Raw genomic sequence first — 19,404 nt, forward strand, 5'->3', positions numbered from 1 at the left:
CTGTTACCACGTTGAAATATGTGTGGGTAGATTAAGCGAGACCGCTCTCTGCTGGTTGAAAAAGCTTACAGCACCTGGTATTCCCAGGCGGTCTCCCATCCAAGTACTAACCAGGCCCGACCCTGCTTAGCTTCCAAGATCAGACGAGATCGGGCGCATCCAGGCTGGTATGGCCGTAAGCTGAAGCTGCAGCTTGAAATACCTCTTATATGGAGTTGAAGATAAGTCATATAATATAAGTCATTGATTTGTTGGTGATAATAATTTAGAAGCGCTTATTTGTTGGAGTTAAAGTGCCTTAACCATGTGAAAAACACTTTTGGACGTGAGCTGTCGCTGTTACCACGTTGAAATATGTGTGGGTAGATTAAGCGAGAGCGCTCTCTGCTGGTTGAAAATGCTTACAGCACCTGGTATTCCCAGGCGGTCTCCCATCCAAGTACTAACCAGGCCCGACCCTGCTTAGCTTCCGAGATCAGACGAGATCGGGCTCATCCAGGCTGGTATGGCCGTAAGCAGAAGCTGCAGCTTGAAATACCTCTTATATGGAGTTGAAGATAAGTCATAGAATATAAGTCATTAATTTGTTGGTTTTATTTGTTGGAGTTAAAGTGCCTTAACCATGTGCAAAACACTTTAGGACGTGAGCTGTCGCTCTTACCACGTTGAAATATGTGTGGGTAGATTAAGCGAGAGCGCTCTCTGCTGGTTGAAAAAGCTTACAGCACCTGGTATTCCCAGGCGGTCTACCATCCAAGTACTAACCAGGCCAGACCCTGCTTAGCTTCAGAGATCAGACGAGATCGGGCCCATCCAGGCTGGTATGGCCGTAAGCAGAAGCTGCAGCTTGAAATACCTCTGATATGGAGTTGAAGATAAGTCATAGAATATAAGTCATTGATTTGTTGGTTTTATTTGTTGGAGTTAAAGTGCCTTAACCATGTGCAAAACACTTTAGGACGTGAGCTGTCGCTCTTACCACGTTGAAATATGTGTGGGTAGATTAAGCGAGAGCGCTCTCTGCTGGTTGAAAAAGCTTACAGCACCTGGTATTCCCAGGCGGTCTCCCATCCAAGTACTAACCAGGCCCGACCCTGCTTAGCTTCCGAGATCAGACGAGATCGGGCGCATCCAGGCTGGTACGGCCGTAAGCTGAAGCTGCAGCTTGAAATACCTCTTATATGGAGTTGAAGATAAGTCATAGAATATAAGTCATTGATTTGTTGGTTTTATTTGTTGGAGTTAAAGTGCCTTAACCATGTGCAAAACACTTCAGGACGTGAGCTGTCGGTGTTACCACGTTGAAATATGTGTGGGTAGATTAAGCGAGAGCGCTCTCTGCTGGTTGAAAAAGCTTACAGCACCTGGTATTCCCAGACGGTCTCCCAACCAAGTACTAACCAGGCCCGACCCTGCTTAGCTTCCGATATCAGACGAGATCGGGCGCATCCAGGCTGGTATGGCCGTAAGCAGAAGCTGCAGCTTGAAATACCTCTTATATGGAGTTGAAGATAAGTCATAGAATATAAGTCATTGATTTGTTGGTTTTATTTGTTGGAGTTAAAGTGCCTTAACCATGTGCAAAACACTTTAGGACGTGAGCTGTCGCTCTTACCACGTTGAAATATGTGTGGGTAGATTAAGCGAGAGCGCTCTCTGCTGGTTGAAAAAGCTTACAGCACCTAGTATTCCCAGGCGGTCTCCCATCCAAGTACTAACCAGGCCCGACCCTGCTTAGCTTCCGAGATCAGACGAGATCGGGCGCATCCAGGCTGGTATGGCCGTAAGCTGAAGCTGCAGCTTGAAATACCTCTTATATGGAGTTGAAGATAAGTCATATAATATAAGTCATTGATTTGTTGGTGATAATAATTTAGAAGCACTTATTTGTTGGAGTTAAAGTGCCTTTACCATATGCAAAACACTTTAGGACGTGAGCTGTCGCTGTTACCACGTTGAAATATGTGTGGGTAGATTAAGCGAGACCGCTCTCTGCTGGTTGAAAAAGCTTACAGCACCTGGTATTCCCAGGCGGTCTCCCATCCAAGTACTAACCAGGCCCGACCCTGCTTAGCTTCCGAGATCAGACGAGATCGGGCGCATCCAGGCTGGTATGGCCGTAAGCTGAAGCTGCAGCTTGAAATACCTCTTATATGGAGTTGAAGATAAGTCATATAATATAAGTCATTGATTTGTTGGTGATAATAATTTAGAAGCGCTTATTTGTTGGAGTTAAAGTGCCTTAACCATGTGAAAAACACTTTTGGACGTGAGCTGTCGCTGTTACCACGTTGAAATATGTGTGGGTAGATTAAGCGAGAGCGCTCTCTGCTGGTTGAAAATGCTTACAGCACCTGGTATTCCCAGGCGGTCTCCCATCCAAGTACTAACCAGGCCCGACCCTGCTTAGCTTCCGAGATCAGACGAGATCGGGCTCATCCAGGCTGGTATGGCCGTAAGCAGAAGCTGCAGCTTGAAATACCTCTTATATGGAGTTGAAGATAAGTCATAGAATATAAGTCATTAATTTGTTGGTTTTATTTGTTGGAGTTAAAGTGCCTTAACCATGTGCAAAACACTTTAGGACGTGAGCTGTCGCTGTTACCACATTGAAATATGTGTGGGCAGATTAAGCGAGAGCGCTCTCTGCTGGTTGAAAAAGCTTACAGCACCTGGTATTCCCAGGCGGTCTACCATCCAAGTACTAACCAGGCTCGACCCTGCTTAGCTTCAGAGATCAGACGAGATCGGGCGCATCCAGGCTGGTATGGCCGTAAGCAGAAGCTGCAGCTTGAAATACCTCTGATATGGAGTTGAAGATAAGTCATAGAATATAAGTCATTGATTTGTTGGTTTTATTTGTTGGAGTTAAAGTGCCTTAACCATGTGCAAAACACTTTAGGACGTGAGCTGTCGCTCTTACCACGTTGAAATATGTGTGGGTAGATTAAGCGAGAGCGCTCTCTGCTGGTTGAAAAAGCTTACAGCACCTGGTATTCCCAGGCGGTCTCCCATCCAAGTACTAACCAGGCCCGACCCTGCTTAGCTTCCGAGATCAGACGAGATCGGGCGCATCCAGGCTGGTATGGCCGTAAGCTGAAGCTGCTGCTTGAAATACCTCTTATATGGAGTTGAAAATAAGTCATAGAATATAAGTCATTGATTTGTTGGTTTTATTTGTTGGAGTTAAAGTGCCTTAACCATGTGCAAAACACTTTAGGATGTGAGCTGTCGCTGTTACCACGTTGAAATATGTGTGGGTAGATTAAGCGAGAGCGCTCTCTGCTGGTTGAAAAAGCTTACAGCACCTGGTATTCCCAGACGGTCTCCCATCCAAGTACTAACCAGGCCCGACCCTGCTTAGCTTCCGATATCAGACAAGATCGGGCGCATCCAGGCTGGTATGGCCGTAAGCAGAAGCTGCAGCTTGAAATACCTCTTATATGGATTTGAAGATAAGTCATAGAATATAAGTCATTGATTTGTTGGTTTTATTTTTTGAAGTTAAAGTGCCTTAACCATGTGCAAAACACTTTAGGACGTGAGCTGTCGCTCTAACCACGTTGAAATATGTGTGGGTAGATTAAGCGAGAGCGCTCTCTGCTGGTTGAAAATGCTTACAGCACCTGGTATTCCCAGGCGGTCTCCCATCCAAGTACTAACCAGGCCCGACCCTGCTTAGCTTCCGAGATCAGATGAGATCGGGCGCATCCAGGCTGGTATGGCCGTAAGCAGAAGCTGCAGCTTGAAATACCTCTTATATGGAGTTGAAGATAAGTCATAGAATATAAGTCATTGATTTGTTGGTTTTATTTGTTGGAGTTAAAGTGCCTTAACCATGTGCAAAACACTTCAGGACGTGAGCTGTCGCTGTTACCACGTTGAAATATGTGTGGGTAGATTAAGCGAGAGCGCTCTCTGCTGGTTGAAAAAGCTTACAGCACCTGGTATTCCCAGACGGTCTCCCATCCAAGTACTAACCAGGCCCGACCCTGCTTAGCTTCCGATATCAGACGAGATCGGGCGCATCCAGGCTGGTATGGCCGTAAGCAGAAGCTGCAGCTTGAAATACCTCTTATATGGAGTTGAAGATAAGTCATAGAATATAAGTCATTGATTTGTTGGTTTTATTTGTTGGAGTTAAAGTGCCTTAACCATGTGCAAAACACTTTAGGACGTGAGCTGTCGCTCTAACCACGTTGAAATATGTGTGGGTAGATTAAGCGAGAGCGCTCTCTGCTGGTTGAAAATGCTTACAGCACCTGGTATTCCCAGGCGGTCTCCCATCAAAGTACTAACCAGGCCCGACCCTGCTTAGCTTCCGAGATCAGACGAGATCAGGCGCATCCAGGCTGGTATGGCCGTAAGCTGAAGCTGCAGCTTGAAATACCTCTTAAATGGAGTTGAAGATAAGTCATATAATATAAGTCATTGATTTGTTGGTGATAATAATTTAGAAGCACTTATTTGTTGGAGTTAAAGTGCCTTTACCATGTGCAAAACACTTTAGGACGTGAGCTGTCGCTGTTACCACGTTGAAATATGTGTGGGTAGATTAAGCGAGAGCGCTCTCTGCTGGTTGAAAAAGCTTACAGCACCTGGTATTCCCAGGCGGTCTCCCATCCAAGTACTAACCAGGCCCGACCCTGCTTAGCTTCCGAGATCAGACGAGATCGGACACATCCAGGCTGGTATGGCCGTAAGCAGAAGCTGCAGCTTGAAATACCTCTGATATGGAGTTGAAGATAAGTCATAGAATATAAGTCATTGATTTGTTGGTTTTATTTGTTGGAGTTAAGGTGCCTTAACCATGTGCAAAACACTTTTGGACGTGAGCTGTCGCTCTTACCACGTTGAAATATGTGTGGGTAGATTAAGCGAGAGCGCTCTCTGCTGGTTGAAAAAGCTTACAGCACCTGGTATTCCCAGGCGGTCTCCCATCCAATTACTAACCAGGCCCGACCCTGCTTAGCTTCCGAGATCAGACTAGATCGGGCGCATCCAGGCTGGTATGGCCGTAAGCAGAAGTTGCAGTTGGAAATACCTCTTATATGGATTTGAAGATAAGTCATAGAATATAAGTCATTGATTTGTTGGTTTTATTTTTTGAAGTTAAAGTGCCTTAACCATGTGCAAAACACTTTAGGACGTGAGCTGTCGCTCTAACCACGTTGAAATATGTGTGGGTAGATTAAGCGAGAGCGCTCTCTGCTGGTTGAAAATGCTTACAGCACCTGGTATTCCCAGGCGGTCTCCCATCCAAGTACTAACCAGGCCCGACCCTGCTTAGCTTCCGAGATCAGATGAGATCGGGCGCATCCAGGCTGGTATGGCCGTAAGCAGAAGCTGCAGCTTGAAATACCTCTTATATGGAGTTGAAGATAAGTCATAGAATATAAGTCATTGATTTGTTGGTTTTATTTGTTGGAGTTAAAGTGCCTTAACCATGTGCAAAACACTTCAGGACGTGAGCTGTCGCTGTTACCACGTTGAAATATGTGTGGGTAGATTAAGCGAGAGCGCTCTCTGCTGGTTGAAAAAGCTTACAGCACCTGGTATTCCCAGACGGTCTCCCATCCAAGTACTAACCAGGCCCGACCCTGCTTAGCTTCCGATATCAGACGAGATCGGGCGCATCCAGGCTGGTATGGCCGTAAGCAGAAGCTGCAGCTTGAAATACCTCTTATATGGAGTTGAAGATAAGTCATAGAATATAAGTCATTGATTTGTTGGTTTTATTTGTTGGAGTTAAAGTGCCTTAACCATGTGCAAAACACTTTAGGACGTGAGCTGTCGCTCTAACCACGTTGAAATATGTGTGGGTAGATTAAGCGAGAGCGCTCTCTGCTGGTTGAAAATGCTTACAGCACCTGGTATTCCCAGGCGGTCTCCCATCAAAGTACTAACCAGGCCCGACCCTGCTTAGCTTCCGAGATCAGACGAGATCAGGCGCATCCAGGCTGGTATGGCCGTAAGCTGAAGCTGCAGCTTGAAATACCTCTTAAATGGAGTTGAAGATAAGTCATATAATATAAGTCATTGATTTGTTGGTGATAATAATTTAGAAGCACTTATTTGTTGGAGTTAAAGTGCCTTTACCATGTGCAAAACACTTTAGGACGTGAGCTGTCGCTGTTACCACGTTGAAATATGTGTGGGTAGATTAAGCGAGAGCGCTCTCTGCTGGTTGAAAAAGCTTACAGCACCTGGTATTCCCAGGCGGTCTCCCATCCAAGTACTAACCAGGCCCGACCCTGCTTAGCTTCCGAGATCAGACGAGATCGGACACATCCAGGCTGGTATGGCCGTAAGCAGAAGCTGCAGCTTGAAATACCTCTGATATGGAGTTGAAGATAAGTCATAGAATATAAGTCATTGATTTGTTGGTTTTATTTGTTGGAGTTAAGGTGCCTTAACCATGTGCAAAACACTTTTGGACGTGAGCTGTCGCTCTTACCACGTTGAAATATGTGTGGGTAGATTAAGCGAGAGCGCTCTCTGCTGGTTGAAAAAGCTTACAGCACCTGGTATTCCCAGGCGGTCTCCCATCCAATTACTAACCAGGCCCGACCCTGCTTAGCTTCCGAGATCAGACTAGATCGGGCGCATCCAGGCTGGTATGGCCGTAAGCAGAAGCTGCAGTTGGAAATACCTCTTATATGGAGTTGAAGATAAGTCATAGAATATAAGTCATTGATTTGTTGGTTTTATTTGTTGGAGTTAAAGTGCCTTAACCATGTGCAAAACACTTTAGGACGTGAGCTGTCGCTGTTACCACGTTGAAATATGTGTGGGTAGATTAAGCGAGAGCGTTCTCTGCTGGTTGAAAAAGCTTACAGCACCTGCTATTCCCAGGCGGTCTCCCATCCAAGTGCTAACCAGGCCCGACCCTGCTTAGCTTCCGAGATCAGACGAGATCGGGCGCATCCAGGCTGGTATGGCCGTAAGCAGAAGGTGCAGCTTGAAATACCTCTTATATGGAGTTGAAGATAAGTCATAGAATATAAGTCATTGATTTGTTGGTTTTATTTGTTGGAGTTAAAGTGCCTTAACCATGTGCAAAACACTTTAGGACGTGAGCTGTCGCTGTTACCACGTTGAAATATGTGTGGGTAGATTAAGCGAGAGCGTTCTCTGCTGGTTGAAAAAGCTTACAGCACCTGGTATTCCCAGTCGGTCTCCCATCCAAGTACTAACCAGGCCCGACCCTGCTTAGCTTCCGAGATCAGACATGATCGGGCGCATCCAGGCTGGTATGGCCGTAAGCAGAAGCTGCAGCTTGAAATACCTCTTATATGGAGTTGAAGATAAGTCATAGAATATAAGTCATTGATTTGTTGGTGATAATAATTTAGAAGCGCTTATTTGTTGGAGTTAAAGTGCCTTAACCATGTGCAAAACACTTTAGGACGTGAGCTGTCGCCCTTACCACGTTGAAATATGTGTGGGTAGATTAAGCGAGAGCGCTCTCTGCTGGTTGAAAAAGCTTACAGCACCTGGTATTCCCAGGCGGTCTCCCATCCAAGTACTAACCAGGCCCGACCCTGCTTAGCTTCCAAGATCAGACGAGATCGGGCGCATCCAGGCTGGTATGGCCGTAAGCTGAGGCTGCAGCTTGAAATACCTCTTATATGGAGTTGAAGATAAGTCATACAAAAAAGTCATTGATTTGTTGGTGATAATAATTTAGAAGCGCATATTTGTTGGAGTTAAAGTGCCTTAACCATGTGCAAAACACTTTAGGACGTGAGCTGTCGCTGTTACCACGTTGAAATATGTGTGGGTAGATTAAGCGAGAGCGCTCTCTGCTGGTTGAAAAAGCTTACAGCACCTGGTATTCCCAGGCGGTCTCCCATCCAAGTACTAACCAGGCCCGACCCTGCTTAGCTACCGAGATCAGACGAGATCGGGCGCATCCAGGCTGGTATGGCCGTAAGCAGAAGCTGCAGCTTGAAATACCTCTTATATGGAGTTGAAGATAAGTCATAGAATATAAGTCATTGATTTGTTGGTTTTATTTGTTGGAGTTAAAGTGCCTTAACCATGTGCAAAACAATTCAGGACGTGAGCTGTCACTGTTACCACGTTGAAATATGTGTGGGTAGATTAAGCGAGAGCGCTCTCTGCTGGTTGAAAATGCTTACAGCACCTGGTATTCCCAGGCGGTCTCCCATCCAAGTACTAACCAGGCCCGACCCTGCTTAGCTTCCGAGATCAGACGAGATCGGGCGCATCCAGGCTGGTATGGCCGTAAGCAGAAGCTGCTGCTTGAAATACCTCTTATATGGAGTTGAAGATAAGTCATATAATATAAGTCATTGATTTGTTGGTGATAATAATTTAGAAGCGCTTATTTGTTGGAGTTAAAGTGCCTTAACCATGTGAAAAACACTTTTGGACGTGAGCTGTCGCTGTTACCACGTTGAAATATGTGTGGGTAGATTAAGCGAGAGCGCTCTCTGCTGGTTGAAAATGCTTACAGCACCTGGTATTCCCAGGCGGTCTCCCATCCAAGTACTAACCAGGCCCGACCCTGCTTAGCTTCCGAGATCAGACGAGATCGGGCTCATCCAGGCTGGTATGGCCGTAAGCAGAAGCTGCAGCTTGAAATACCTCTTATATGGAGTTGAAGATAAGTCATAGAATATAAGTCATTGATTTGTTGGTTTTATTTGTTGGAGTTAAAGTGCCTTAACCATGTGCAAAACACTTTAGGACGTGAGCTGTCGCTGTTACCACATTGAAATATGTGTGGGCAGATTAAGCGAGAGCGCTCTCTGCTGGTTGAAAAAGCTTACAGCACCTGGTATTCCCAGGCGGTCTACCATCCAAGTACTAACCAGGCCCGAAACTGCTTAGCTTCAGAGATCAGACGAGATCGGGCGCATCCAGGCTGGTATGGCCGTAAGCAGAAGATGCAGCTTGAAATACCTCTGATATGGAGTTGAAGATAAGTCATAGAATATAAGTCATTGATTTGTTGGTTTTATTTGTTGGAGTTAAAGTGCCTTAACCATGTGCAAAACACTTTAGGACGTGAGCTGTCGCTCTTACCACGTTGAAATATGTGTGGGTAGATTAAGCGAGAGCGCTCTCTGCTGGTTGAAAAAGCTTACAGCACCTGGTATTCCCAGGCGGTCTCCCATCCAAGTACTAACCAGGCCCGACCCTGCTTAGCTTCCGAGATCAGACGAGATCGGGCGCATCCAGGCTGGTATGGCCGTAAGCTGAAGCTGCAGCTTGAAATACCTCTTATATGGAGTTGAAGATAAGTCATAGAATATAAGTCATTGATTTGTTGGTTTTATTTGTTGAAGTTAAAGTGCCTTAACCATGTGCAAAACACTTCAGGATGTGAGCTGTCGCTGTTACCACGTTGAAATATGTGTGGGTAGATTAAGCGAGAGCGCTCTCTGCTGGTTGAAAAAGCTTACAGCACCTGGTATTCCCAGACGGTCTCCTATCCAAGTACTAACCAGGCCCGACCCTGCTTAGCTTCCGATATCAGACGAGATCGGGCGCATCCAGGCTGGTATGGCCGTAAGCAGAAGTTGCAGTTGGAAATACCTCTTATATGGATTTGAAGATAAGTCATAGAATATAAGTCATTGATTTGTTGGTTTTATTTTTTGAAGTTAAAGTGCCTTAACCATGTGCAAAACACTTTAGGACGTGAGCTGTCGCTCTAACCACGTTGAAATATGTGTGGGTAGATTAAGCGAGAGCGCTCTCTGCTGGTTGAAAATGCTTACAGCACCTGGTATTCCCAGGCGGTCTCCCATCCAAGTACTAACCAGGCCCGACCCTGCTTAGCTTCCGAGATCAGATGAGATCGGGCGCATCCAGGCTGGTATGGCCGTAAGCAGAAGCTGCAGCTTGAAATACCTCTTATATGGAGTTGAAGATAAGTCATAGAATATAAGTCATTGATTTGTTGGTTTTATTTGTTGGAGTTAAAGTGCCTTAACCATGTGCAAAACACTTCAGGACGTGAGCTGTCGCTGTTACCACGTTGAAATATGTGTGGGTAGATTAAGCGAGAGCGCTCTCTGCTGGTTGAAAAAGCTTACAGCACCTGGTATTCCCAGACGGTCTCCCATCCAAGTACTAACCAGGCCCGACCCTGCTTAGCTTCCGATATCAGACGAGATCGGGCGCATCCAGGCTGGTATGGCCGTAAGCAGAAGCTGCAGCTTGAAATACCTCTTATATGGAGTTGAAGATAAGTCATAGAATATAAGTCATTGATTTGTTGGTTTTATTTGTTGGAGTTAAAGTGCCTTAACCATGTGCAAAACACTTTAGGACGTGAGCTGTCGCTCTAACCACGTTGAAATATGTGTGGGTAGATTAAGCGAGAGCGCTCTCTGCTGGTTGAAAATGCTTACAGCACCTGGTATTCCCAGGCGGTCTCCCATCAAAGTACTAACCAGGCCCGACCCTGCTTAGCTTCCGAGATCAGACGAGATCAGGCGCATCCAGGCTGGTATGGCCGTAAGCTGAAGCTGCAGCTTGAAATACCTCTTAAATGGAGTTGAAGATAAGTCATATAATATAAGTCATTGATTTGTTGGTGATAATAATTTAGAAGCACTTATTTGTTGGAGTTAAAGTGCCTTTACCATGTGCAAAACACTTTAGGACGTGAGCTGTCGCTGTTACCACGTTGAAATATGTGTGGGTAGATTAAGCGAGAGCGCTCTCTGCTGGTTGAAAAAGCTTACAGCACCTGGTATTCCCAGGCGGTCTCCCATCCAAGTACTAACCAGGCCCGACCCTGCTTAGCTTCCGAGATCAGACGAGATCGGACACATCCAGGCTGGTATGGCCGTAAGCAGAAGCTGCAGCTTGAAATACCTCTGATATGGAGTTGAAGATAAGTCATAGAATATAAGTCATTGATTTGTTGGTTTTATTTGTTGGAGTTAAGGTGCCTTAACCATGTGCAAAACACTTTTGGACGTGAGCTGTCGCTCTTACCACGTTGAAATATGTGTGGGTAGATTAAGCGAGAGCGCTCTCTGCTGGTTGAAAAAGCTTACAGCACCTGGTATTCCCAGGCGGTCTCCCATCCAATTACTAACCAGGCCCGACCCTGCTTAGCTTCCGAGATCAGACTAGATCGGGCGCATCCAGGCTGGTATGGCCGTAAGCAGAAGCTGCAGTTGGAAATACCTCTTATATGGAGTTGAAGATAAGTCATAGAATATAAGTCATTGATTTGTTGGTTTTATTTGTTGGAGTTAAAGTGCCTTAACCATGTGCAAAACACTTTAGGACGTGAGCTGTCGCTGTTACCACGTTGAAATATGTGTGGGTAGATTAAGCGAGAGCGTTCTCTGCTGGTTGAAAAAGCTTACAGCACCTGGTATTTCCAGGCGGTCTCCCATCCAAGTACTAACCAGGCCCAACCCTGCTTGGCTTCCGAGATCAGACGAGATCGGGCGCATCCAGGCTGGTATGGCCGTAAGCAGAAGCTGCAGCTTGAAATACCTCTTATATGGAGTTGAAGATAAGTCATAGAATATAAGTCATTGATTTGTTGGTTTTATTTGTTGGAGTTAAAGTGCCTTAACCATGTGCAAAACACTTTAGGACGTGAGCTGTCGCTGTTACCACGCTGAAATATTTGTGGGTAGATTAAGCGAGAGCGTTCTCTGCTGGTTGAAAAAGCTTACAGCACCTGCTATTCCCAGGCGGTCTCCCATCCAAGTGCTAACCAGGCCCGACCCTGCTTAGCTTCCGAGATCAGACGAGATCGGGCGCATCCAGGCTGGTATGGCCGTAAGCAGAAGGTGCAGCTTGAAATACCTCTTATATGGAGTTGAAGATAAGTCATAGAATATAAGTCATTGATTTGTTGGTTTTATTTGTTGGAGTTAAAGTGCCTTAACCATGTGCAAAACACTTTAGGACGTGAGCTGTCGCTGTTACCACGTTGAAATATGTGTGGGTAGATTAAGCGAGAGCGTTCTCTGCTGGTTGAAAAAGCTTACAGCACCTGGTATTCCCAGGCGGTCTCCCATCCAAGTACTAACCAGGCCCGACCCTGCTTAGCTTCCGAGATCAGACATGATCGGGCGCATCCAGGCTGGTATGGCCGTAAGCAGAAGCTGCAGCTTGAAATACCTCTTATATGGAGTTGAAGATAAGTCATAGAATATAAGTCATTGATTTGTTGGTGATAATAATTTAGAAGCGCTTATTTGTTGGAGTTAAAGTGCCTTAACCATGTGCAAAACACTTTAGGACGTGAGCTGTCGCCCTTACCACGTTGAAATATGTGTGGGTAGATTAAGCGAGAGCGCTCTCTGCTGGTTGAAAAAGCTTACAGCACCTGGTATTCCCAGGCGGTCTCCCATCCAAGTACTAACCAGGCCCGACCCTGCTTAGCTTCCAAGATCAGACGAGATCGGGCGCATCCAGGCTGGTATGGCCGTAAGCTGAGGCTGCAGCTTGAAATACCTCTTATATGGAGTTGAAGATAAGTCATACAAAAAAGTCATTGATTTGTTGGTGATAATAATTTAGAAGCGCATATTTGTTGGAGTTAAAGTGCCTTAACCATGTGCAAAACACTTTAGGACGTGAGCTGTCGCTGTTACCACGTTGAAATATGTGTGGGTAGATTAAGCGAGAGCGCTCTCTGCTGGTTGAAAAAGCTTACAGCACCTGGTATTCCCAGGCGGTCTCCCATCCAAGTACTAACCAGGCCCGACCCTGCTTAGCTACCGAGATCAGACGAGATCGGGCGCATCCAGGCTGGTATGGCCGTAAGCAGAAGCTGCAGCTTGAAATACCTCTTATATGGAGTTGAAGATAAGTCATAGAATATAAGTCATTGATTTGTTGGTTTTATTTGTTGGAGTTAAAGTGCCTTAACCATGTGCAAAACAATTCAGGACGTGAGCTGTCACTGTTACCACGTTGAAATATGTGTGGGTAGATTAAGCGAGAGCGCTCTCTGCTGGTTGAAAATGCTTACAGCACCTGGTATTCCCAGGCGGTCTCCCATCCAAGTACTAACCAGGCCCGACCCTGCTTAGCTTCCGAGATCAGACGAGATCGGGCGCATCCAGGCTGGTATGGCCGTAAGCAGAAGCTGCTGCTTGAAATACCTCTTATATGGAGTTGAAGATAAGTCATATAATATAAGTCATTGATTTGTTGGTGATAATAATTTAGAAGCGCTTATTTGTTGGAGTTAAAGTGCCTTAACCATGTGAAAAACACTTTTGGACGTGAGCTGTCGCTGTTACCACGTTGAAATATGTGTGGGTAGATTAAGCGAGAGCGCTCTCTGCTGGTTGAAAATGCTTACAGCACCTGGTATTCCCAGGCGGTCTCCCATCCAAGTACTAACCAGGCCCGACCCTGCTTAGCTTCCGAGATCAGACGAGATCGGGCTCATCCAGGCTGGTATGGCCGTAAGCAGAAGCTGCAGCTTGAAATACCTCTTATATGGAGTTGAAGATAAGTCATAGAATATAAGTCATTGATTTGTTGGTTTTATTTGTTGGAGTTAAAGTGCCTTAACCATGTGCAAAACACTTTAGGACGTGAGCTGTCGCTGTTACCACATTGAAATATGTGTGGGCAGATTAAGCGAGAGCGCTCTCTGCTGGTTGAAAAAGCTTACAGCACCTGGTATTCCCAGGCGGTCTACCATCCAAGTACTAACCAGGCCCGAAACTGCTTAGCTTCAGAGATCAGACGAGATCGGGCGCATCCAGGCTGGTATGGCCGTAAGCAGAAGATGCAGCTTGAAATACCTCTGATATGGAGTTGAAGATAAGTCATAGAATATAAGTCATTGATTTGTTGGTTTTATTTGTTGGAGTTAAAGTGCCTTAACCATGTGCAAAACACTTTAGGACGTGAGCTGTCGCTCTTACCACGTTGAAATATGTGTGGGTAGATTAAGCGAGAGCGCTCTCTGCTGGTTGAAAAAGCTTACAGCACCTGGTATTCCCAGGCGGTCTCCCATCCAAGTACTAACCAGGCCCGACCCTGCTTAGCTTCCGAGATCAGACGAGATCGGGCGCATCCAGGCTGGTATGGCCGTAAGCTGAAGCTGCAGCTTGAAATACCTCTTATATGGAGTTGAAGATAAGTCATAGAATATAAGTCATTGATTTGTTGGTTTTATTTGTTGAAGTTAAAGTGCCTTAACCATGTGCAAAACACTTCAGGATGTGAGCTGTCGCTGTTACCACGTTGAAATATGTGTGGGTAGATTAAGCGAGAGCGCTCTCTGCTGGTTGAAAAAGCTTACAGCACCTGGTATTCCCAGACGGTCTCCTATCCAAGTACTAACCAGGCCCGACCCTGCTTAGCTTCCGATATCAGACGAGATCGGGCGCATCCAGGCTGGTATGGCCGTAAGCAGAAGCTGCAGCTTGAAATACCTCTTATATGGAGTTGAAGATAAGTCATAGAATATAAGTTATTGATTTGTTGGTTTTATTTGTTGGAGTTAAAGTGCCTTAACCATGTGCAAAACACTTTAGGACGTGAGCTGTCGCTCTTACCACGTTGAAATATGTGTGGGTAGATTAAGCGAGAGCGCTCTCTGCTGGTTGAAAAAGCTTACAGCACCTGGTATTCCCAGGCGGTCTCCCATCCAAGTGCTAACCAGGCCCGACCCTGCTTAGCTTCCGAGATCAGACGAGATCGGGCGCATCCAGGCTGGTATGGCCGTAAGCAGAAGGTGCAGCTTGAAATACCTCTTATATGGAGTTGAAGATAAGTCATAGAATATAAGTCATTGATTTGTTGGTTTTATTTGTTGGAGTTAAAGTGCCTTAACCATGTGCAAAACACTTTAGGACGTGAGCTGTCGCTGTTACCACGTTGAAATATGTGTGGGTAGATTAAGCGAGAGCGTTCTCTGCTGGTTGAAAAAGCTTACAGCACCTGGTATTCCCAGGCGGTCTCCCATCCAAGTACTAACCAGGCCCGACCCTGCTTAGCTTCCGAGATCAGACGAGATCGGGCGCATCCAGGCTGGTACGGCCGTAAGCAGAAGCTGCAGCTTGAAATACCTCTGATATGGAGTTGAAGATAAGTCATAGAATATAAGTCATTGATTTGTTGGTTTTATTTGTTGGAGTTAAAGTGCCTTAACCATGTGCAAAAGACTTTAGGACGTGAGCTGTCGCTGTTACCACGTTGAAATATGTGTGGGTAGATTAAGCGAGAGCGTTCTCTGCTGGTTGAAAAAGCTTACAGCACCTGCTATTCCCAGGCGGTCTCCCATCCAAGTGCTAACCAGGCCCGACCCTGCTTAGCTTCCGAGATCAGACGAGATCGGGCGCATCCAGGCTGGTATGGCCGTAAGCTGAAGCTGCAGTTGGAAATACCTCTTATATGGAGTTGAAGATAAGTCATAGAATATAAGTCATTGATTTGTTGGTTTTATTTGTTGGAGTTAAAGTGCCTTAACCATGTGCAAAACACTTTAGGACGTGAGCTGTCGCTGTTACCACGTTGAAATATGTGTGGGTAGATTAAGCGAGAGCGTTCTCTGCTGGTTGAAAAAGCTTACAGCACCTGGTATTTCCAGGCGGTCTCCCATCCAAGTACTAACCAGGCCCAACCCTGCTTGGCTTCCGAGATCAGACGAGATCGGGCGCATCCAGGCTGGTATGGCCGTAAGCAGAAGCTGCAGCTTGAAATACCTCTTATATGGAGTTGAAGATAAGTCATAGAATATAAGTCATTGATTTGTTGGTTTTATTTGTTGGAGTTAAAGTGCCTTAACCATGTGCAAAACACTTTAGGACGTGAGCTGTCGCTGTTACCACGCTGAAATATTTGTGGGTAGATTAAGCGAGAGCGTTCTCTGCTGGTTGAAAAAGCTTACAGCACCTGCTATTCCCAGGCGGTCTCCCATCCAAGTGCTAACCAGGCCCGACCCTGCTTAGCTTCCGAGATCAGACGAGATCGGGCGCATCCAGGCTGGTATGGCCGTAAGCTGAAGCTGCAGCTTGAAATACCTCTTATATGGAGTTGAAGATAAGTCATAGAATATAAGTCATTGATTTGTTGGTTTTATTTGTTGAAGTTAAAGTGCCTTAACCATGTGCAAAACACTTCAGGATGTGAGCTGTCGCTGTTACCACGTTGAAATATGTGTGGGTAGATTAAGCGAGAGCGCTCTCTGCTGGTTGAAAAAGCTTACAGCACCTGGTATTCCCAGACGGTCTCCTATCCAAGTACTAACCAGGCCCGACCCTGCTTAGCTTCCGATATCAGACGAGATCGGGCGCATCCAGGCTGGTATGGCCGTAAGCAGAAGTTGCAGTTGGAAATACCTCTTATATGGATTTGAAGATAAGTCATAGAATATAAGTCATTGATTTGTTGGTTTTATTTTTTGAAGTTAAAGTGCCTTAACCATGTGCAAAACACTTTAGGACGTGAGCTGTCGCTCTAACCACGTTGAAATATGTGTGGGTAGATTAAGCGAGAGCGCTCTCTGCTGGTTGAAAATGCTTACAGCACCTGGTATTCCCAGGCGGTCTCCCATCCAAGTACTAACCAGGCCCGACCCTGCTTAGCTTCCGAGATCAGATGAGATCGGGCGCATCCAGGCTGGTATGGCCGTAAGCAGAAGCTGCAGCTTGAAATACCTCTTATATGGAGTTGAAGATAAGTCATAGAATATAAGTCATTGATTTGTTGGTTTTATTTGTTGGAGTTAAAGTGCCTTAACCATGTGCAAAACACTTCAGGACGTGAGCTGTCGCTGTTACCACGTTGAAATATGTGTGGGTAGATTAAGCGAGAGCGCTCTCTGCTGGTTGAAAAAGCTTACAGCACCTGGTATTCCCAGACGGTCTCCCATCCAAGTACTAACCAGGCCCGACCCTGCTTAGCTTCCGATATCAGACGAGATCGGGCGCATCCAGGCTGGTATGGCCGTAAGCAGAAGCTGCAGCTTGAAATACCTCTTATATGGAGTTGAAGATAAGTCATAGAATATAAGTCATTGATTTGTTGGTTTTATTTGTTGGAGTTAAAGTGCCTTAACCATGTGCAAAACACTTTAGGACGTGAGCTGTCGCTCTAACCACGTTGAAATATGTGTGGGTAGATTAAGCGAGAGCGCTCTCTGCTGGTTGAAAATGCTTACAGCACCTGGTATTCCCAGGCGGTCTCCCATCAAAGTACTAACCAGGCCCGACCCTGCTTAGCTTCCGAGATCAGACGAGATCAGGCGCATCCAGGCTGGTATGGCCGTAAGCTGAAGCTGCAGCTTGAAATACCTCTTAAATGGAGTTGAAGATAAGTCATATAATATAAGTCATTGATTTGTTGGTGATAATAATTTAGAAGCACTTATTTGTTGGAGTTAAAGTGCCTTTACCATGTGCAAAACACTTTAGGACGTGAGCTGTCGCTGTTACCACGTTGAAATATGTGTGGGTAGATTAAGCGAGAGCGCTCTCTGCTGGTTGAAAAAGCTTACAGCACCTGGTATTCCCAGGCGGTCTCCCATCCAAGTACTAACCAGGCCCGACCCTGCTTAGCTTCCGAGATCAGACGAGATCGGACACATCCAGGCTGGTATGGCCGTAAGCAGAAGCTGCAGCTTGAAATACCTCTGATATGGAGTTGAAGATAAGTCATAGAATATAAGTCATTGATTTGTTGGTTTTATTTGTTGGAGTTAAGGTGCCTTAACCATGTGCAAAACACTTTTGGACGTGAGCTGTCGCTCTTACCACGTTGAAATATGTGTGGGTAGATTAAGCGAGAGCGCTCTCTGCTGGTTGAAAAAGCTTACAGCACCTGGTATTCCCAGGCGGTCTCCCATCCAATTACTAACCAGGCCCGACCCTGCTTAGCTTCCGAGATCAGACTAGATCGGGCGCATCCAGGCTGGTATGGCCGTAAGCAGAAGCTGCAGTTGGAAATACCTCTTATATGGAGTTGAAGATAAGTCATAGAATATAAGTCATTGATTTGTTGGTTTTATTTGTTGGAGTTAAAGTGCCTTAACCATGTGCAAAACACTTTAGGACGTGAGCTGTCGCTGTTACCACGTTGAAATATGTGTGGGTAGATTAAGCGAGAGCGTTCTCTGCTGGTTGAAAAAGCTTACAGCACCTGGTATTTCCAGGCGGTCTCCCATCCAAGTACTAACCAGGCCCAACCCTGCTTGGCTTCCGAGATCAGACGAGATCGGGCGCATCCAGGCTGGTATGGCCGTAAGCAGAAGCTGCAGCTTGAAATACCTCTTATATGGAGTTGAAGATAAGTCATAGAATATAAGTCATTGATTTGTTGGTTTTATTTGTTGGAGTTAAAGTGCCTTAACCATGTGCAAAACACTTTAGGACGTGAGCTGTCGCTGTTACCACGCTGAAATATTTGTGGGTAGATTAAGCGAGAGCGTTCTCTGCTGGTTGAAAAAGCTTACAGCACCTGCTATTCCCAGGCGGTCTCCCATCCAAGTGCTAACCAGGCCCGACCCTGCTTAGCTTCCGAGATCAGACGAGATCGGGCGCATCCAGGCTGGTATGGCCGTAAGCAGAAGGTGCAGCTTGAAATACCTCTTATATGGAGTTGAAGATAAGTCATAGAATATAAGTCATTGATTTGTTGGTTTTATTTGTTGGAGTTAAAGTGCCTTAACCATGTGCAAAACACTTTAGGACGTGAGCTGTCGCTGTTACCACGTTGAAATATGTGTGGGTAGATTAAGCGAGAGCGTTCTCTGCTGGTTGAAAAAGCTTACAGCACCTGGTATTCCCAGGCGGTCTCCCATCCAAGTACTAACCAGGCCCGACCCTGCTTAGCTTCCGAGATCAGACATGATCGGGCGCATCCAGGCTGGTATGGCCGTAAGCAGAAGCTGCAGCTTGAAATACCTCTTATATGGAGTTGAAGATAAGTCATAGAATATAAGTCATTGATTTGTTGGTGATAATAATTTAGAAGCGCTTATTTGTTGGAGTTAAAGTGCCTTAACCATGTGCAAAACACTTTAGGACGTGAGCTGTCGCCCTTACCACGTTGAAATATGTGTGGGTAGATTAAGCGAGAGCGCTCTCTGCTGGTTGAAAAAGCTTACAGCACCTGGTATTCCCAGGCGGTCTCCCATCCAAGTACTAACCAGGCCCGACCCTGCTTAGCTTCCAAGATCAGACGAGATCGGGCGCATCCAGGCTGGTATGGCCGTAAGCTGAGGCTGCAGCTTGAAATACCTCTTATATGGAGTTGAAGATAAGTCATACAAAAAAGTCATTGATTTGTTGGTGATAATAATTTAGAAGCGCATATTTGTTGGAGTTAAAGTGCCTTAACCATGTGCAAAACACTTTAGGACGTGAGCTGTCGCTGTTACCACGTTGAAATATGTGTGGGTAGATTAAGCGAGAGCGCTCTCTGCTGGTT

General features: G+C 45.8%; 59 non-coding genes and 1 pseudogene across 59 annotated transcripts; all 60 read right to left on the bottom strand.

Moving 5' to 3' along the window:
• Positions 1–62: 62 nt before the first annotated feature.
• On the bottom strand, positions 63–181 carry LOC133434300 (5S ribosomal RNA). The gene has a single exon (XR_009778448.1). It is a non-coding gene; the product is annotated as a 5S ribosomal RNA (ribosomal RNA).
• A 217-nt stretch (positions 182–398) lies between these two features.
• Positions 399–517, bottom strand: LOC133434355 (5S ribosomal RNA). The gene has a single exon (XR_009778501.1). It is a non-coding gene; the product is annotated as a 5S ribosomal RNA (ribosomal RNA).
• Positions 518–716: 199 nt separating this feature from the next.
• On the bottom strand, positions 717–835 carry LOC133434539 (5S ribosomal RNA; annotated as a pseudogene).
• Positions 836–1,034: 199 nt separating this feature from the next.
• LOC133434279 (5S ribosomal RNA) lies at positions 1,035–1,153 on the bottom strand. The gene has a single exon (XR_009778428.1). It is a non-coding gene; the product is annotated as a 5S ribosomal RNA (ribosomal RNA).
• Positions 1,154–1,352: 199 nt separating this feature from the next.
• LOC133434423 (5S ribosomal RNA) lies at positions 1,353–1,471 on the bottom strand. The gene has a single exon (XR_009778566.1). It is a non-coding gene; the product is annotated as a 5S ribosomal RNA (ribosomal RNA).
• A 199-nt stretch (positions 1,472–1,670) lies between these two features.
• LOC133434277 (5S ribosomal RNA) lies at positions 1,671–1,789 on the bottom strand. The gene has a single exon (XR_009778427.1). It is a non-coding gene; the product is annotated as a 5S ribosomal RNA (ribosomal RNA).
• A 217-nt stretch (positions 1,790–2,006) lies between these two features.
• LOC133434218 (5S ribosomal RNA) lies at positions 2,007–2,125 on the bottom strand. Its single transcript, XR_009778370.1, has one exon. It is a non-coding gene; the product is annotated as a 5S ribosomal RNA (ribosomal RNA).
• Positions 2,126–2,342: 217 nt separating this feature from the next.
• LOC133434357 (5S ribosomal RNA) lies at positions 2,343–2,461 on the bottom strand. The gene has a single exon (XR_009778503.1). It is a non-coding gene; the product is annotated as a 5S ribosomal RNA (ribosomal RNA).
• Positions 2,462–2,660: 199 nt separating this feature from the next.
• On the bottom strand, positions 2,661–2,779 carry LOC133434524 (5S ribosomal RNA). Its single transcript, XR_009778662.1, has one exon. It is a non-coding gene; the product is annotated as a 5S ribosomal RNA (ribosomal RNA).
• Positions 2,780–2,978: 199 nt separating this feature from the next.
• Positions 2,979–3,097, bottom strand: LOC133434219 (5S ribosomal RNA). The gene has a single exon (XR_009778371.1). It is a non-coding gene; the product is annotated as a 5S ribosomal RNA (ribosomal RNA).
• A 199-nt stretch (positions 3,098–3,296) lies between these two features.
• Positions 3,297–3,415, bottom strand: LOC133434467 (5S ribosomal RNA). The gene has a single exon (XR_009778607.1). It is a non-coding gene; the product is annotated as a 5S ribosomal RNA (ribosomal RNA).
• A 199-nt stretch (positions 3,416–3,614) lies between these two features.
• On the bottom strand, positions 3,615–3,733 carry LOC133434556 (5S ribosomal RNA). Its single transcript, XR_009778684.1, has one exon. It is a non-coding gene; the product is annotated as a 5S ribosomal RNA (ribosomal RNA).
• Positions 3,734–3,932: 199 nt separating this feature from the next.
• Positions 3,933–4,051, bottom strand: LOC133434393 (5S ribosomal RNA). Its single transcript, XR_009778537.1, has one exon. It is a non-coding gene; the product is annotated as a 5S ribosomal RNA (ribosomal RNA).
• A 199-nt stretch (positions 4,052–4,250) lies between these two features.
• LOC133434322 (5S ribosomal RNA) lies at positions 4,251–4,369 on the bottom strand. The gene has a single exon (XR_009778469.1). It is a non-coding gene; the product is annotated as a 5S ribosomal RNA (ribosomal RNA).
• Positions 4,370–4,586: 217 nt separating this feature from the next.
• LOC133434385 (5S ribosomal RNA) lies at positions 4,587–4,705 on the bottom strand. Its single transcript, XR_009778529.1, has one exon. It is a non-coding gene; the product is annotated as a 5S ribosomal RNA (ribosomal RNA).
• A 199-nt stretch (positions 4,706–4,904) lies between these two features.
• Positions 4,905–5,023, bottom strand: LOC133434495 (5S ribosomal RNA). The gene has a single exon (XR_009778634.1). It is a non-coding gene; the product is annotated as a 5S ribosomal RNA (ribosomal RNA).
• A 199-nt stretch (positions 5,024–5,222) lies between these two features.
• On the bottom strand, positions 5,223–5,341 carry LOC133434217 (5S ribosomal RNA). The gene has a single exon (XR_009778369.1). It is a non-coding gene; the product is annotated as a 5S ribosomal RNA (ribosomal RNA).
• Positions 5,342–5,540: 199 nt separating this feature from the next.
• LOC133434394 (5S ribosomal RNA) lies at positions 5,541–5,659 on the bottom strand. The gene has a single exon (XR_009778538.1). It is a non-coding gene; the product is annotated as a 5S ribosomal RNA (ribosomal RNA).
• A 199-nt stretch (positions 5,660–5,858) lies between these two features.
• LOC133434323 (5S ribosomal RNA) lies at positions 5,859–5,977 on the bottom strand. The gene has a single exon (XR_009778470.1). It is a non-coding gene; the product is annotated as a 5S ribosomal RNA (ribosomal RNA).
• Positions 5,978–6,194: 217 nt separating this feature from the next.
• Positions 6,195–6,313, bottom strand: LOC133434386 (5S ribosomal RNA). The gene has a single exon (XR_009778530.1). It is a non-coding gene; the product is annotated as a 5S ribosomal RNA (ribosomal RNA).
• A 199-nt stretch (positions 6,314–6,512) lies between these two features.
• LOC133434497 (5S ribosomal RNA) lies at positions 6,513–6,631 on the bottom strand. The gene has a single exon (XR_009778636.1). It is a non-coding gene; the product is annotated as a 5S ribosomal RNA (ribosomal RNA).
• Positions 6,632–6,830: 199 nt separating this feature from the next.
• Positions 6,831–6,949, bottom strand: LOC133434478 (5S ribosomal RNA). The gene has a single exon (XR_009778618.1). It is a non-coding gene; the product is annotated as a 5S ribosomal RNA (ribosomal RNA).
• Positions 6,950–7,148: 199 nt separating this feature from the next.
• Positions 7,149–7,267, bottom strand: LOC133434434 (5S ribosomal RNA). The gene has a single exon (XR_009778576.1). It is a non-coding gene; the product is annotated as a 5S ribosomal RNA (ribosomal RNA).
• Positions 7,268–7,484: 217 nt separating this feature from the next.
• LOC133434301 (5S ribosomal RNA) lies at positions 7,485–7,603 on the bottom strand. The gene has a single exon (XR_009778449.1). It is a non-coding gene; the product is annotated as a 5S ribosomal RNA (ribosomal RNA).
• Positions 7,604–7,819: 216 nt separating this feature from the next.
• LOC133434253 (5S ribosomal RNA) lies at positions 7,820–7,938 on the bottom strand. The gene has a single exon (XR_009778403.1). It is a non-coding gene; the product is annotated as a 5S ribosomal RNA (ribosomal RNA).
• A 199-nt stretch (positions 7,939–8,137) lies between these two features.
• On the bottom strand, positions 8,138–8,256 carry LOC133434230 (5S ribosomal RNA). Its single transcript, XR_009778381.1, has one exon. It is a non-coding gene; the product is annotated as a 5S ribosomal RNA (ribosomal RNA).
• A 217-nt stretch (positions 8,257–8,473) lies between these two features.
• LOC133434358 (5S ribosomal RNA) lies at positions 8,474–8,592 on the bottom strand. Its single transcript, XR_009778504.1, has one exon. It is a non-coding gene; the product is annotated as a 5S ribosomal RNA (ribosomal RNA).
• A 199-nt stretch (positions 8,593–8,791) lies between these two features.
• On the bottom strand, positions 8,792–8,910 carry LOC133434454 (5S ribosomal RNA). The gene has a single exon (XR_009778594.1). It is a non-coding gene; the product is annotated as a 5S ribosomal RNA (ribosomal RNA).
• A 199-nt stretch (positions 8,911–9,109) lies between these two features.
• LOC133434220 (5S ribosomal RNA) lies at positions 9,110–9,228 on the bottom strand. Its single transcript, XR_009778372.1, has one exon. It is a non-coding gene; the product is annotated as a 5S ribosomal RNA (ribosomal RNA).
• Positions 9,229–9,427: 199 nt separating this feature from the next.
• Positions 9,428–9,546, bottom strand: LOC133434469 (5S ribosomal RNA). The gene has a single exon (XR_009778609.1). It is a non-coding gene; the product is annotated as a 5S ribosomal RNA (ribosomal RNA).
• Positions 9,547–9,745: 199 nt separating this feature from the next.
• On the bottom strand, positions 9,746–9,864 carry LOC133434229 (5S ribosomal RNA). The gene has a single exon (XR_009778380.1). It is a non-coding gene; the product is annotated as a 5S ribosomal RNA (ribosomal RNA).
• Positions 9,865–10,063: 199 nt separating this feature from the next.
• Positions 10,064–10,182, bottom strand: LOC133434395 (5S ribosomal RNA). The gene has a single exon (XR_009778539.1). It is a non-coding gene; the product is annotated as a 5S ribosomal RNA (ribosomal RNA).
• Positions 10,183–10,381: 199 nt separating this feature from the next.
• Positions 10,382–10,500, bottom strand: LOC133434324 (5S ribosomal RNA). The gene has a single exon (XR_009778471.1). It is a non-coding gene; the product is annotated as a 5S ribosomal RNA (ribosomal RNA).
• Positions 10,501–10,717: 217 nt separating this feature from the next.
• On the bottom strand, positions 10,718–10,836 carry LOC133434387 (5S ribosomal RNA). The gene has a single exon (XR_009778531.1). It is a non-coding gene; the product is annotated as a 5S ribosomal RNA (ribosomal RNA).
• A 199-nt stretch (positions 10,837–11,035) lies between these two features.
• On the bottom strand, positions 11,036–11,154 carry LOC133434498 (5S ribosomal RNA). Its single transcript, XR_009778637.1, has one exon. It is a non-coding gene; the product is annotated as a 5S ribosomal RNA (ribosomal RNA).
• A 199-nt stretch (positions 11,155–11,353) lies between these two features.
• LOC133434376 (5S ribosomal RNA) lies at positions 11,354–11,472 on the bottom strand. Its single transcript, XR_009778521.1, has one exon. It is a non-coding gene; the product is annotated as a 5S ribosomal RNA (ribosomal RNA).
• A 199-nt stretch (positions 11,473–11,671) lies between these two features.
• LOC133434479 (5S ribosomal RNA) lies at positions 11,672–11,790 on the bottom strand. The gene has a single exon (XR_009778619.1). It is a non-coding gene; the product is annotated as a 5S ribosomal RNA (ribosomal RNA).
• Positions 11,791–11,989: 199 nt separating this feature from the next.
• LOC133434370 (5S ribosomal RNA) lies at positions 11,990–12,108 on the bottom strand. Its single transcript, XR_009778515.1, has one exon. It is a non-coding gene; the product is annotated as a 5S ribosomal RNA (ribosomal RNA).
• A 217-nt stretch (positions 12,109–12,325) lies between these two features.
• LOC133434302 (5S ribosomal RNA) lies at positions 12,326–12,444 on the bottom strand. The gene has a single exon (XR_009778450.1). It is a non-coding gene; the product is annotated as a 5S ribosomal RNA (ribosomal RNA).
• Positions 12,445–12,660: 216 nt separating this feature from the next.
• LOC133434254 (5S ribosomal RNA) lies at positions 12,661–12,779 on the bottom strand. The gene has a single exon (XR_009778404.1). It is a non-coding gene; the product is annotated as a 5S ribosomal RNA (ribosomal RNA).
• A 199-nt stretch (positions 12,780–12,978) lies between these two features.
• On the bottom strand, positions 12,979–13,097 carry LOC133434231 (5S ribosomal RNA). The gene has a single exon (XR_009778382.1). It is a non-coding gene; the product is annotated as a 5S ribosomal RNA (ribosomal RNA).
• Positions 13,098–13,314: 217 nt separating this feature from the next.
• LOC133434359 (5S ribosomal RNA) lies at positions 13,315–13,433 on the bottom strand. Its single transcript, XR_009778505.1, has one exon. It is a non-coding gene; the product is annotated as a 5S ribosomal RNA (ribosomal RNA).
• A 199-nt stretch (positions 13,434–13,632) lies between these two features.
• On the bottom strand, positions 13,633–13,751 carry LOC133434455 (5S ribosomal RNA). Its single transcript, XR_009778595.1, has one exon. It is a non-coding gene; the product is annotated as a 5S ribosomal RNA (ribosomal RNA).
• Positions 13,752–13,950: 199 nt separating this feature from the next.
• Positions 13,951–14,069, bottom strand: LOC133434221 (5S ribosomal RNA). Its single transcript, XR_009778373.1, has one exon. It is a non-coding gene; the product is annotated as a 5S ribosomal RNA (ribosomal RNA).
• A 199-nt stretch (positions 14,070–14,268) lies between these two features.
• LOC133434470 (5S ribosomal RNA) lies at positions 14,269–14,387 on the bottom strand. The gene has a single exon (XR_009778610.1). It is a non-coding gene; the product is annotated as a 5S ribosomal RNA (ribosomal RNA).
• Positions 14,388–14,586: 199 nt separating this feature from the next.
• On the bottom strand, positions 14,587–14,705 carry LOC133434410 (5S ribosomal RNA). Its single transcript, XR_009778553.1, has one exon. It is a non-coding gene; the product is annotated as a 5S ribosomal RNA (ribosomal RNA).
• A 199-nt stretch (positions 14,706–14,904) lies between these two features.
• Positions 14,905–15,023, bottom strand: LOC133434280 (5S ribosomal RNA). The gene has a single exon (XR_009778429.1). It is a non-coding gene; the product is annotated as a 5S ribosomal RNA (ribosomal RNA).
• A 199-nt stretch (positions 15,024–15,222) lies between these two features.
• Positions 15,223–15,341, bottom strand: LOC133434480 (5S ribosomal RNA). The gene has a single exon (XR_009778620.1). It is a non-coding gene; the product is annotated as a 5S ribosomal RNA (ribosomal RNA).
• Positions 15,342–15,540: 199 nt separating this feature from the next.
• On the bottom strand, positions 15,541–15,659 carry LOC133434377 (5S ribosomal RNA). Its single transcript, XR_009778522.1, has one exon. It is a non-coding gene; the product is annotated as a 5S ribosomal RNA (ribosomal RNA).
• Positions 15,660–15,858: 199 nt separating this feature from the next.
• Positions 15,859–15,977, bottom strand: LOC133434481 (5S ribosomal RNA). The gene has a single exon (XR_009778621.1). It is a non-coding gene; the product is annotated as a 5S ribosomal RNA (ribosomal RNA).
• Positions 15,978–16,176: 199 nt separating this feature from the next.
• Positions 16,177–16,295, bottom strand: LOC133434471 (5S ribosomal RNA). The gene has a single exon (XR_009778611.1). It is a non-coding gene; the product is annotated as a 5S ribosomal RNA (ribosomal RNA).
• A 199-nt stretch (positions 16,296–16,494) lies between these two features.
• On the bottom strand, positions 16,495–16,613 carry LOC133434240 (5S ribosomal RNA). Its single transcript, XR_009778391.1, has one exon. It is a non-coding gene; the product is annotated as a 5S ribosomal RNA (ribosomal RNA).
• Positions 16,614–16,812: 199 nt separating this feature from the next.
• On the bottom strand, positions 16,813–16,931 carry LOC133434396 (5S ribosomal RNA). The gene has a single exon (XR_009778540.1). It is a non-coding gene; the product is annotated as a 5S ribosomal RNA (ribosomal RNA).
• A 199-nt stretch (positions 16,932–17,130) lies between these two features.
• Positions 17,131–17,249, bottom strand: LOC133434325 (5S ribosomal RNA). The gene has a single exon (XR_009778472.1). It is a non-coding gene; the product is annotated as a 5S ribosomal RNA (ribosomal RNA).
• Positions 17,250–17,466: 217 nt separating this feature from the next.
• LOC133434388 (5S ribosomal RNA) lies at positions 17,467–17,585 on the bottom strand. Its single transcript, XR_009778532.1, has one exon. It is a non-coding gene; the product is annotated as a 5S ribosomal RNA (ribosomal RNA).
• A 199-nt stretch (positions 17,586–17,784) lies between these two features.
• Positions 17,785–17,903, bottom strand: LOC133434500 (5S ribosomal RNA). Its single transcript, XR_009778638.1, has one exon. It is a non-coding gene; the product is annotated as a 5S ribosomal RNA (ribosomal RNA).
• A 199-nt stretch (positions 17,904–18,102) lies between these two features.
• On the bottom strand, positions 18,103–18,221 carry LOC133434379 (5S ribosomal RNA). Its single transcript, XR_009778523.1, has one exon. It is a non-coding gene; the product is annotated as a 5S ribosomal RNA (ribosomal RNA).
• Positions 18,222–18,420: 199 nt separating this feature from the next.
• On the bottom strand, positions 18,421–18,539 carry LOC133434482 (5S ribosomal RNA). Its single transcript, XR_009778622.1, has one exon. It is a non-coding gene; the product is annotated as a 5S ribosomal RNA (ribosomal RNA).
• Positions 18,540–18,738: 199 nt separating this feature from the next.
• On the bottom strand, positions 18,739–18,857 carry LOC133434371 (5S ribosomal RNA). The gene has a single exon (XR_009778516.1). It is a non-coding gene; the product is annotated as a 5S ribosomal RNA (ribosomal RNA).
• A 217-nt stretch (positions 18,858–19,074) lies between these two features.
• Positions 19,075–19,193, bottom strand: LOC133434303 (5S ribosomal RNA). The gene has a single exon (XR_009778451.1). It is a non-coding gene; the product is annotated as a 5S ribosomal RNA (ribosomal RNA).
• Between the last annotated feature and the right edge of the window lie 211 nt (positions 19,194–19,404).

The sequence above is a fragment of the Cololabis saira genome, unplaced genomic scaffold (assembly GCF_033807715.1).
Source record: "Cololabis saira isolate AMF1-May2022 unplaced genomic scaffold, fColSai1.1 scf046, whole genome shotgun sequence".
Classification (NCBI taxonomy): Eukaryota; Metazoa; Chordata; class Actinopteri; order Beloniformes; family Belonidae; genus Cololabis; species Cololabis saira.